Source organism: Nannobrachium achirus, assembly GCF_963921795.1.
Source record: "Nannobrachium achirus genome assembly, chromosome: 10".
Taxonomy (NCBI): domain Eukaryota; kingdom Metazoa; phylum Chordata; class Actinopteri; order Myctophiformes; family Myctophidae; genus Nannobrachium; species Nannobrachium achirus.
In genome coordinates, this window is record NC_137819.1 from 36071248 (window position 1) to 36083425 (window position 12178).

The window sequence follows — 12178 nt, forward strand, 5'->3', positions numbered from 1 at the left end:
TTTTTATTTTTACACCAGAAAGTCAACCCAGTTTATTTCCATACTCATTCATATCTTATTCCTAAATTTTCCCAATTTTTATTCATATTTAGTTACCCGAAATTCTCAGGTGAAACCCTCGTTAACTTCTTATTCATTGAAATCAAAGAGGCACAACCAAACTATTTTAAAACTATTACTTGGCTTGAGCTGCACTGATTCATTTAACTTTATCATAGTTTTTCACAACTTAATCAGAAACAATTTCCTTGTTCGTAACATCTTATTGGTTAGCCTAAGCTAAACAATTATTACCTGGCTTGCAAACTGTCCTGATAATTTAGAAAATATGAGATCAAATCCTGAGTTAAACTGAATCGGACAACTATCTTATTTGTAATATTTTATTTTAAATAAAACATGTTTAACTAGTTTTTACCTCTCCTAATAAATAGTTTAGCAAATTATATATGTATTTTACACTGCCTTTTATTTTCGCCCATCTTTCTCAAATCCACAAATCCAAATCTCAATTCTAATGAACCAAATCTCAAATCCAAATCTAATGACAAATCTCAAATCTCAAATCCACAAATCCAATCTAGTGAACTCAAATCTCATGAACCAATCTAGTGAACTCAAATCTCATGAACTAGTGAACAAATCTCAAATCTAATGAACCAATCTAGTGAACTCAAATCTCATGAACCAATCTAGTGAACTCAAATCTCATGAACCAATCTAGTGAACTCAAATCTCATGAACCAATCTAGTGAACTCAAATCTCATGAACCAATCTAGTGAACTCAAATCTCATGAACCAATCTAGTGAACTCAAATCTCAATGAACCAATCTAATGACAAATCTTAACCAAATGACCAAAAAATTAAAAATAAAAACTAGATGGGCAATGAAAACACAAAAAACAGGTTGGCTAAATATTGTCTATTTTAACTCTGTTTCTATTAATTCCTTTCACGGTCTTAATTGCTCTTAATTGTCAGGATTTTTCTATTTAGAGTATGGAAAATAAAACATCTCACCGTTTCTAGCGAAAGCCCTTGAGTTCGTTGAAAACCAGGCGTTTCGTTCCAGGAGGAGAGAACGTCCCGTGGCTCCTTTGTCGACTTAAGGCGCGGCGCGTTTCCTCCCCTCCCAGGAATACGAAGACGCTGGTCCCACTTCTTGACACCATCTGATAGGGCTGGTTTTTGGGATGTACATTGTACATCTCGGATGCAAAACACGGTGCTGAGAGATGCTTCAATAAGACGCACTGGGTCTGGTTTCTGGTGTAATTTATTGATCACGAACACAGTCAAATAGATACTCTGTCTCATTGACCAAGTCAATGAGAGAAAGCATATGTGTCCGGGCTCACTGTCTGCCAACAGTCCATGACTGTTAGCAGAGGATAAGGCCCAGAATGGTAGCCAACCAACAGTATATATGCATAGGTAGACTCCTCCCTCCAGGAGAGAGGAGGATCATTACAGGCTGGTTTAAGCAGATACGCATACATAAGTACATCAATTGTCAGAGTACTATTACAGTACATACATTGATTGTCAATCATCAGATACATCAATACAATACATTACAACATGGTATATGATGGAACTCATAATAAGGCATGAGTACATTCCTTACATAGATATAGACAGATACAGATTGGAGAGAGAGAGAGGGAGAGAGAGAAGAGAGATGGGGGAGAGAATAGGGGGTAGGGAGGAGGTGGTGTGTGTGTGTGTGTGTGTGTGTGTGTGTGTGTGTGTGTGTGTGTGTGTGTGTGTGTGTGTGTGTGTGTGTGTGTGTGTGTGTGTGTGTGTGTGTGTGTGTGTGTGTGTGTGTTTGTGTGTCTCAGAGAGGGGGGATGAGGGGGAGAGGGAGGGGGAGAGGTAACCTCAAAGGGCACTGGAGATCAAAGGTTATATCATAATACACAAAGTCATGGCCTAATCAGATAGCAGGGCAACTGCAAGACAGTTTCACAGCAGGTAGGGTCAGGGTGTTTGTGTGTGTGTGTGCCTAAGGTCAACAGAAGTTGCAGGAACGTTTACACTATGTAAGTCTCCCTAACAAAGGAAATTATAATTATATTTATTGCCACATCATCTCCACTGCACAAACTCCACCCCCGATAGCAAAAAGTGAATGTTTTTTTCTGGTTGGCCAGTCAGGGAGTCTCAGGGACCAATCAGAAGGCTGACAAACGGTCTATTAAGCACACCTACCCAGAAGCTCATGTCAACATTGGACATCTGTCGTCTATCTATACGTCTATCTACAGTATAAATCCAGTCGGTCTGTGTATGCGTCTCAATTAGCTTCACTGGTTCCAGTGAGATCCCCAAACTTCCAACTTTTGGTGCATCATAAACTCAGCACAAAAAGAAAGGAAACTTGAATTTGGTCCATTATATCTCCCCTTTAATAATACCAATTTGTATTGTTTTATATATTTTTTTATCGTTGATTTGTCACCTTTACAGTACAACGAGGTACAGCTTGTAAGAATGGAGCATTCGAGGCATGAGCTACACAGCCAAACGTGTGGGTAGCGCCAACCAAAGTTTTGCCAAAATGGCTTGCAAATTGCAATCTGGGAACCCATCGTCAAAGAAGAAAGGGCGACACCTATCGGTCGGCCTCTCTTCCTTTGACTCGAGCCTTACCTGATTGCAGGCCGCGGCTCTCTCTCTCTCTCTCTCTCTCTCTCTCTCTCTCGGATTGACCGCGGCAAGGGGCGTAGTGAACGCGGCGGTTATCGTGGGCTTCGGTGACGTGTGCAGTGGGGCAACGGTGAGATTCGAACTAGTGATCTCTGGCACTCAAGTCGGCGACGCTATCCATTCAGCCATCAATGCTGATGTTTATCGTGGGCTTGCCCAGGCCTTACGGCCTGGGCATAAATATAACGATTGCATTCACCACGGCTTCGTAACTCGCGCGGCGCTCCGCCGGCCGCGCGGCCCTGGCCCGCTCTTCGCGGCCACTCGCGCCTGCGGCGCTCGGGGGCGAAGAGCAGGACCAAGGTCCGCTGGCCTGCGCGCCGCTTGCAGTGTCGTGGACAATAATCAAACGCCTCCGCCCCTTGCCGCGTTCACTACGCCCCTTGCCGCGTTCACTCCCCTTGCCGCGTTCAGTCCGCCCCGTGCACTCCCCTTGCCGCGTTCAGTCCGCCCCGTGCTCCGGTCTGCAATCAGGTATACTTGTTTGACTCTGGGACCAACATAGAAAGGGGCGGGGATACATGGAATTCCCCGGTTGAGAACGAATTTTAAAACTAGTTCCGCTTTGAAGCCTGGTCCGCCCCTTGGTTTGGTTCCCTCCCGAAACTACTATAGCGGAACTGCTACTCTACACACGGAACACAAGTTACACAACAGACAACCACAACAACGACGACGCAACATAGATGCTACTGTGGACGAGGAACTGTTTTCTAGCGTGCTTACAAGTGTTTCTCAGTTACACAATATTGAACAATTAAAACCTCTTCAGCCCATTTGTTTTAAGTACTTGATAGATCGGCGACGACGGCGAGATGTTTGGCATGTTTGGCCGCCTGGATCCCGTTATCCTGCTTTCCCAGAGAGAAGGAACAAGGACCCCATCGTTTTTACCCCATATGCTGCGCTGAATGAAGCTGGATGATCTGCTGATGATCTGCTGCAGACCAGTGACCAAGACACAACGAATTTACCCACAATAAGCAAACGTTTATATAGCCTCGGATGTCATGGTGTGTTGCAATACAGTGGATTGATGTTTTAAATCAATATGGGATGTTATGATATATGATTAACCTCGCCTACCAGGCTTTCTCCCGGCTGGCTAACTGCAGTAAGCTAGCGTGTTAGCATACGGCCGTCATGTTTTCAGCTCGTCTTTTTAAACATTTACAGTTGCCTTATATTACTCTATAAAGTGTAGATTGTACGCTATTTCAATATCTTGTCCTGTCTCACAAAAGATGATGTTATGCTATGAAACAGTTCGTTTTTATTTATAGAATAATCTCTCAATAACAGACTATTTTTTCCCTTTTATTTGATGATGGTTAGCCGTATTGTTTATAGAATAAACCCTAAAGTTATGTTGCATTTATGTAGGCCTACTGTATACTACGTTTACAATGTGTATGATTATCTGTATAATAAACATTTGGTTTGATTAACAAATGTATCGTTCTATGCACAGATAATGTTGCTTAATGTGTATGCCTATGGTACTGTTAATATTTAATGTTAATGTTAGTATGAAGCTAATTATAAAGCTTACATGAATGATGATGGACTGAAAAGCTAATGAGAAGTTGTGACTCTATTAGCATACAAGCAATCTGCATTTAAATAAGCTGTGTTGGAATGTGTCAAACTGTCAACAATGGCTTGTGAAATCAAAGAATGCCACTTTCAATATGAAACCCATTTAGATTGAAATGGTTCACTTATTTATATGAATGATGGATCTGCTGCAGACCAGTGACCAAGATACAACTAATTTACCCACAATAAGCAAACGTTTATATAGCCTCGGATGTCATGGTGTGTTGCAATACAGTGGATTGATGTTTTAAATCAATATGGGATGTTATGATAATGTATAACTGCTTTAACCTCGCCTACCAGGCTTTCTCCCGGCTGGCTAACTGCAGTAAGCTAGCGTGTTAGCATACGGCCGTCAGGTTTTCACTTTTCAGGTCGTCTTTTTAAACATTTACAGTTGCCTTATATTACTCTATAAATCTATCTGTGATGTGTGCTTTTACTAATACTGGCGTGCTTAGGCAATGTAGTGGGAAAAGTACTCGCATTCTTTAAGTATCATGCACAAGTCTTGTATTCAAAATGTAGCCCTTGAGTAAAAGTATAAAAGTATTGCAAAAGCAGAAAGTAGTACTCAAAGTACCCATTGTGCAGAATGTAACCACAATGCGACGTTGTTGTGAGCTTGTAGATCAGCTATTTTTAAATAGCCTGTCTAGGAATAAAATAGGGCTAGTTGATTAATGTATGTTTTATAATATAATAATTTAATACATGAGTCTTTTAGACTAGAAGTTGCAACGTTTACATTTACTCTATACTAATAATAATACACTAAAATCTAAATTCATATAGGCATATTGCTGCACTTTACTGTGTAGACTAACAAATGTAGTTCGTTATTGTAATGTAGGCCATTCTTCCTTCCATTTAATTCTATTGTTATGCACAACGATTTCCAAAAGCATTCTTTGATTGTGCAAATAGTGGCAATGTGAAACCCATACATTGTGTGGAAAACCGGGTGGGTCAATGAATATTTAAATGGAGCAATTCGCTTGTATATATAGACTACAGAGGGATTTATTTAGCTGCACAAAGAATATGTACAGTTGAAAGATGGTTTGTTTCCACCCGTGAGGGGGAATGCATAGTCAACGCACACATTAGATACCGCCCACTATGTTTGATTGGTCAAAAGCGCTGCCTGTCACCAGACTTGGGTACCGCCCAAAATCCCTTCCGTGAGTTTGGTGTGTGACAGACTCAGTAGCGTAGCGTTCTCTGAGGCTGTTCTTGAGAGACTAGCTCACAACTTTCCACTTTTCTCTTTCACCTCAATCGCAGTAACATCCGTATACACCCCGTCATCGCATCACCAATACGTTTTATTTTTTATTTTTTTCAAAACTTTTTTTTTTCTCAATTTATTTTCTTCTCAAAAAACCTTTTTTTTCTCAAAAACTTTTTTTTTCTCAAAAAACTTTTTTTTTCTCAAAATTTTTTCTCTTCTCAAAAAACTTTTTTTTTCTCAAAAAACTTTTTTTTACTCAAAAAAACTTTTTTTTCTCAAAAAACTTTTTTTTCTCAAAAAACTTTTTTTTCTCAAAAAAAAAAACATTTGGCCATTACACACACCACACTGCCGCAAAAATAGTATAAAACAATACATCAGATCGTGGCCACCCTGTACCTCAGGGGTTTGTTTTCAACGAATATCTACTCCTATAGACGCAACGCGACAACCTAGAGGGGAGGCCGGCGTAGCCGGCCGACCTTCTAGTAATTTACAATGCACTAAGTACTCCTACAAATCTCTGCTGTTTAATCCTCTGGTCACCTCCAATGTTCAATCAGTTTGTAAACACCAAGACCCCAATTCCTGGTACAGGAGACAGACAAGATTTTCAGATATACTGTAACATAAATCACGAATACATTCACTTTGTACATGCTTATTATTTATAATAAGCTATTCACTCAAGCAAATAGGTAAGCAGTGAAAGTGTTTCATATTGAACAACATTTAATCTAGTGTAGTTGTAGTCTCCCTGACACATCATATTTTTATCAGAATCTTTCAGAAGAACTTTAGCTTTATTTTGTACATCATTTATTTACTATTTGTTGTTTGTCTGGATTGTATGTGTGGAAGTATAATTTGATCTTGGATCTGGCATCCATTCAAACAAGGATCTATTACTGTTTGTTTGTTCACCTAGTTTGATGGTTTCAAACATTTCAAGCATTTTCAAAGATAAAAACAAATCAAAACAAATGGAACCAAATGGCCTCTAGAGACTCTAGAAGATTGAAAATGTTAACACCATGTATGGGGCTCCTTGGGCCTTGGCACAGAATCTTTTCAGATGGGGATCCGCGGCCAAATACACATTCATTTAGGGGTCCTTAATATGAAAATGTTTGTGAACCACTGGCCTATTGAGGTATTTCTCTGCCATCGTCCAGTGCGTTGTGCTGTGTTATATTTGCTTGTGCATTGGGGGTGGGGTGGATCCTAGTATAGTGTCTGACAGAGCAGCTGTGCCTCTTGCCTATCAAGAAGCTTGGTCCCAGATAGTTCTCAGGTCTTATGAGTTGTGTGAGGGTTATTTTCATGTGACTGAACCACTGGCTTAGCAAATGCTTTTGTTTGTTTGGCACATCACTATGGCTCTCATCCATGTTTTAGTTGTTTAGTTTGTGTTATTACAGTAGGACATTACTAAAACAAGTAGTCTTATCACGTGAATGGAATGTTCTAGTAGATTGGGAAATGATTTTCAGCATTTTCAGTGTTAATTAACACATGGGAGGGCATGTACCTATTACTATTACTAGTAGGCCTAAGACGCTTCAGGGCGACAAGCGAGGTCGCACCATGTCTTGGCCATCTGGCCTGTGATGTATATCGGACCAGTTACCCATATATGGAGACCCCTGGTACCCATCCATGTACTGTATATGGAGATATGCTGTGAGAGCCCAAACATGCTTACTCAGTTATTTGTTATGTGAAAGTCCTATGATGTCTATGACATCTGACATCATACCCTTTTATGCCCATACATGGAGATCCCTGTCTCTAGAACCAGCAACACAGATATGGGCTGTCTTGGCCATCTGTCTTGGCCATATATGGATTCTGTTAGTGTGGTATGTGGCCGATGTGGCCTCCATATATGGGCATTCCCATATGAAGTCCTGTTAGATATGGGCTTAATATTGATGACATCAGGGAACTCTGATAGTAAACTGCGACCTACGGTCGCAATCATACACTCCTGAATATGACTATTGTGTGTACAAATGTAGTGCTTGTACCGTTACAAAGTAGTATGTAGGCCCACATTATGTATTATGTATATTTTCTTGTATTGAATACTATTCATAAATGTATGCAGATGAATACATTACGATAAGGACTTGGAAAATGTCATCATGGATTACAATGATGTGTTGATACGGATATACTTTTTTGTAAAAGGTTAAAAACAGGATCACATTTCTCTTTTATTAGAGGTGTTTTGTAGATCAAATACATGTTCCTCGTGGTCTGTGTGCTTTCTACCTCACTACTATCTATCAGCTGTGCAGTTAGTGCCAAACAGTGAAATATTAGCCTACTCTCTGCACACATTTTTATTTAATGTCTTCTTCACTTGTTTGCCATTTGACCCAGTGGATCACTTGTTTTACAGGGGCCATGGCCAGGACTACTTGCTGACAACATGTAATGGTGAGCAGCATATAAGACCAAAACTAAACCAAACTTTTTCTTAGTTTTTTGTGCCAGGGCTCTCATTAAAGAGTTCCCCTTCTCTATCATTTGATGTAACAAGGTTGTCTTATGTCTTGTTGATGTGTTGTTTGTATTGTGATGGCTTTCATAAATTCATAATAATAATTTAAAAAAAAACAAGGTTGCAAGGTTATCACTGTCATTGGAGATTATGGTTTCATTTTTAAGTGTATTATTGCGACATCTTTGGCAGCTCATATTCTGTCACTATGGCCTCTCACTAACTCTGTGGTGAGCTCCACCTCTTCATATGACACCAGGCAGCAGCAGCTGTCACTCTCGTCCTGTCCCAAATCTCCCTATAGCCTCTCCATGTGTGGACCAACAACCTACTTCATACGTCACCCTGCTGGCAGTTGCACTATTTAAAAACACAGGTTCAGCTCTCAAAGTGAACCAGAGCAATACATTTAACTTACAAATGCAATGAAAAGGAATAATACCCACTGACCACACCTCAGTACCTATGAAATGAGGATTTTCTATTTCTTTTTTTATTTTGACTTGGTCTCGACACCCGTTGGTCTCGGTCTCGACTCGGACTCGACTATTTTACTTTTACTACAATTATTTGAAAACTGAAAGCGTTGTGGTGAAAAGTAAAGAGTAATCCACCACTGTTCATACTGTAGATCATGGGTCTTCAACAGAGGGTCCAGGACCCCTAGGTGATCCTCAGAGTTACTACATGGGGTGTGATAGAAACCCTTTTTTCTCCTTTTTTATAATAACCACTTGAACCCTATTTTTGGCAAAGAGCTTTGGTGTAGAGGGGAAAAAGAGCAGACTAAGTACAGAGTAAATTAGTAAAAGGTCAAGTATTGACGGTTCAAGTGGTTAAATATCTGAAAACACAAATTGACATGATTCCAAAATACACTGATCATTGTGCTGTCAAACAATGAAACTATATAGAATCTATGATAAGGTTGTGGGGGTTTCTGCTTCATCTCTCTCTCAACTAAGGGGTCCTTGGCCTGTAAACGTTGAAGACCCCTGCTGTAGATAGACAGAATGAGGAAGTGGTGTCAGAAAGTCAATCACAATCCTCAGTGTTACTTGCTGAGAGTATAAAATATACAGATTTGCAGATCAATTCTGACACTCAGATTTGCTGCTAATTTGAACATTGTCATACGAGAGTGTCGCTAACTGAAGCATTGCATTTTTTGTTGACAATCTGTTATTTTTGCGAGACTGTCATTTAAATATAAATTTGGCTTTTTTTTACTGTATACATGAGAGACTAGAGAGACTTTATGACAAGTGCTTGTATAAATAAAATGACTTGATAATGATATAATAATAATTTGGTAAATACTTGTGGGGATTAGTCACTGTAAATATTGTCCTCTGCATTAACCCAGTAACCCATTAACAGGAGCAGTATGGGGGGGGGGCAGCACCTGTGGAGCAGTTGGGGGTAAGTGTCTTGCCCAGGGACACTTCGACACGTCGACTAAGGCCGGGAGACAAACTGGGGACATCTACCCATTCAGCTAAGGCTGCCCCATACTTTCTGCTGGGTATAAAAATGTACACAACACTGGGAATATTATTGGCTAAGAACAGTGGTGTAAACACTTAACAGGCTCAGCCTTGGCATGGAGTGTGTGCCTTTTGGAATTACAGAAGAGATGCCACACATCAGAGACACCAGTTTAGGACAGTAGGCCTAAGCCGGTCTCTTTTCTCTTTATTTAGACTTGACACAACTTCGCAGCAACAGTTGAACAGATATACTTTCGGAAAAGGAGTAGGGAAACAGGATATTGGATGACATCATATAGAGTAAAAAAAAGCTATTTCTTTATTCTTTTTTTTTCTGAATTCATATTAATGTTTTATAACAACTCCCAGATTTAGGGACTTCGATACGTGGTATTTGCATGGACTTTTAGGTCCTGTTATACAATTTGCACAAAAACTCACATAAGTTTCGTTGAGGTAAAAGAAAGGCAAGAATATTGAGAGCTGTTGCTTCAAGGTGAAAATCAGATGAAAGGGCACAGTGGAGGTGAAAACATGAAAGTAGAATGTGATGTGAAGCTCCATCAAACTCCATCAGAGGAGGGATGTGGAAAATTGGCAGACACCCCAGGCATAGGATTTTCAAATGCATCTTAATAGCGCTAAGATAATCTTTATGACCACAGAACAAAGGTGCAGCCTGAGAAATATGGCCCCAGGTTAGGGACGCACAGTCCGGGGTATGTAAACAATCCCAGGTGCCAGGAACGGTGATCACGTACAGCCCTGTGAACAGCTGTTGTTTACTGTCAGTCTACGTATCTAATGTACTTCAGAGGATTTCAAAACACAGTTCTAACATGAGATGTAGGAGCTACCCCACTGTACACACACACACAAACACACACACACGCACACACGCACGCACGCACGCACACGCACACTCACACACACACACACACACACACACACACACACACACACACACACACACACACACACACACACACACACACAACGGCTTATGTCCTTCCCACCACCTCCATCCGGTGCCAAGTTGCCAATAACAGAATTCCTCTGCCTATCTCAACAGGGTATTTTTAGGTGCTGACTTTGTGTATGTGTGTGTGTGTGTGTGTGTGTGTGTGTGTGTGTGTGTGTGTGTGTGTGTGTGTGTGTGTGTGTTTCCTTTATGTATGTCTGTTTAAAGCTAAGGGTAGGAATTAGTTAAACCACACTAGGTGTCACTATACCATCTCTGCATTTTAGTGAACACAGTGACAGCCATTCAATGTTTCCATTAATGCTTGATTAATGGAAACATTGTTTCCTAATTTTAGAGTGATCTAAAATTAGGAAACATGAAAAACTGTGAAGGAGTTGACAGCATTGACGATCAAGCATAGCATCTGATTCAAGATCAGTTACAACCAATATGTACTGTATTATATCAGTGATTGATTGTAAAGTGTGTTATGATTTTAAGGCAGCCATTTTGCTTTAATTTAGGAGAGTGTACAGTAGGTAGATGGGAAGCTGATCAAGGAAAGGGGAGATTACATGCAACTCAGATCTCCAAACGGAATTGTACTGGGGATGTTGCAGTGGTCGACATTCTGTTCAGCTAACGGTGTTCCCCAACCTGACATGTTGACGTCAGTTACTTACGTCTGTGCATGAGATTAGATTCAAGTTTTTGATCATTTATAAAATAACTGAACCTGAAGTGTGAACTCAAACATTAGGTAAATGACGAGCAAGAGGGCCTCAGTCATCCAGCATTCACACTGTGAATCACAAGTCATTAATGCCCTAGTGTATATATATATAACCAGAGTCAAATATTCAGTTTCTACAATTTACAATTTAGACATTTAGCAGACAATCTTATTCAGAGTTACTTTTAAAGTACTAAAATGTATGTTTAATTAATCTATTTAGTTAAATTAACACTGGAGATTTTGCTGTGAACACAGGTAGATACAAGACAACTTTCAAACTTTGCCTGTGACCCTATCAGACCATTATTATATTTTGTGACTCAGGTCCAGGAAACAACTGGTTGAGAGTTGAAGGTTATTGTTATTTTTCCCCTGTGTGTTTAACAAGCCAATTTAATCCATGGTCTAGCATGCAGTAAACACATTTGCAGTAAACAGTACAAACAGAATAAACATTTGATTTACCTTCCTTACTCTCTTCACTGGGTTTTCTTTCTCTTTTGTCCTTTCCTTGTCTTTCTCAGTTTCTCTCTCTTTTAAGCTTGCTTTCTTGTTACTTCACTTTGTTGGTGTGTTCTTTATCTTACAGGTGTCTCTCTCTCTGTTGCTCTTTTCCTTGTCCTTCTGTCCTCCGTCCGTCTGCCAGAGTGCTGTGTGGGTCGGTGTTTCAGGGGGACCAAGGCTCCCAACCGGAGATGTGAAACTCGATCCACTCCTGCCCCCCACACAGCATCCACGGTCAGGGGTGTCACAAGGGGGGGAAAGTGGGACTGAGTTACTAGGGCCCAAGGTGGAGGGGCCTTAATTATTTTATACTTTAGCTATTGAAAAATAGCAGATATACAAGCTCACAGCGCGGCACTGAGTGCCGTGCTGCGAGCTTGTAGATCTGTTATTTTTTAAAAGTCGTGAAAATGTGTGCAAATCTTTTGAA

General features: G+C 40.3%; 1 protein-coding gene across 2 annotated transcripts in view; it reads right to left on the reverse strand.

The window, feature by feature from the left end:
• The window catches only part of klhl43 (kelch-like family member 43), a 28303-nt gene extending 16389 nt beyond the window's left edge, over window positions 1–11914 (reverse strand). The window contains exon 1 of one of the 2 annotated variants that reach the window (XM_080735719.1): window positions 11710–11914. The gene's annotated coding sequence lies outside the window, so the exon portion shown is untranslated. Of the gene's footprint in view, window positions 1–3502; window positions 3596–11709 lie in introns of those variants that run through there. The other variant, XM_080735720.1, reaches the window with a different exon arrangement.
• Window positions 11915–12178: the final 264 nt, after the last annotated feature.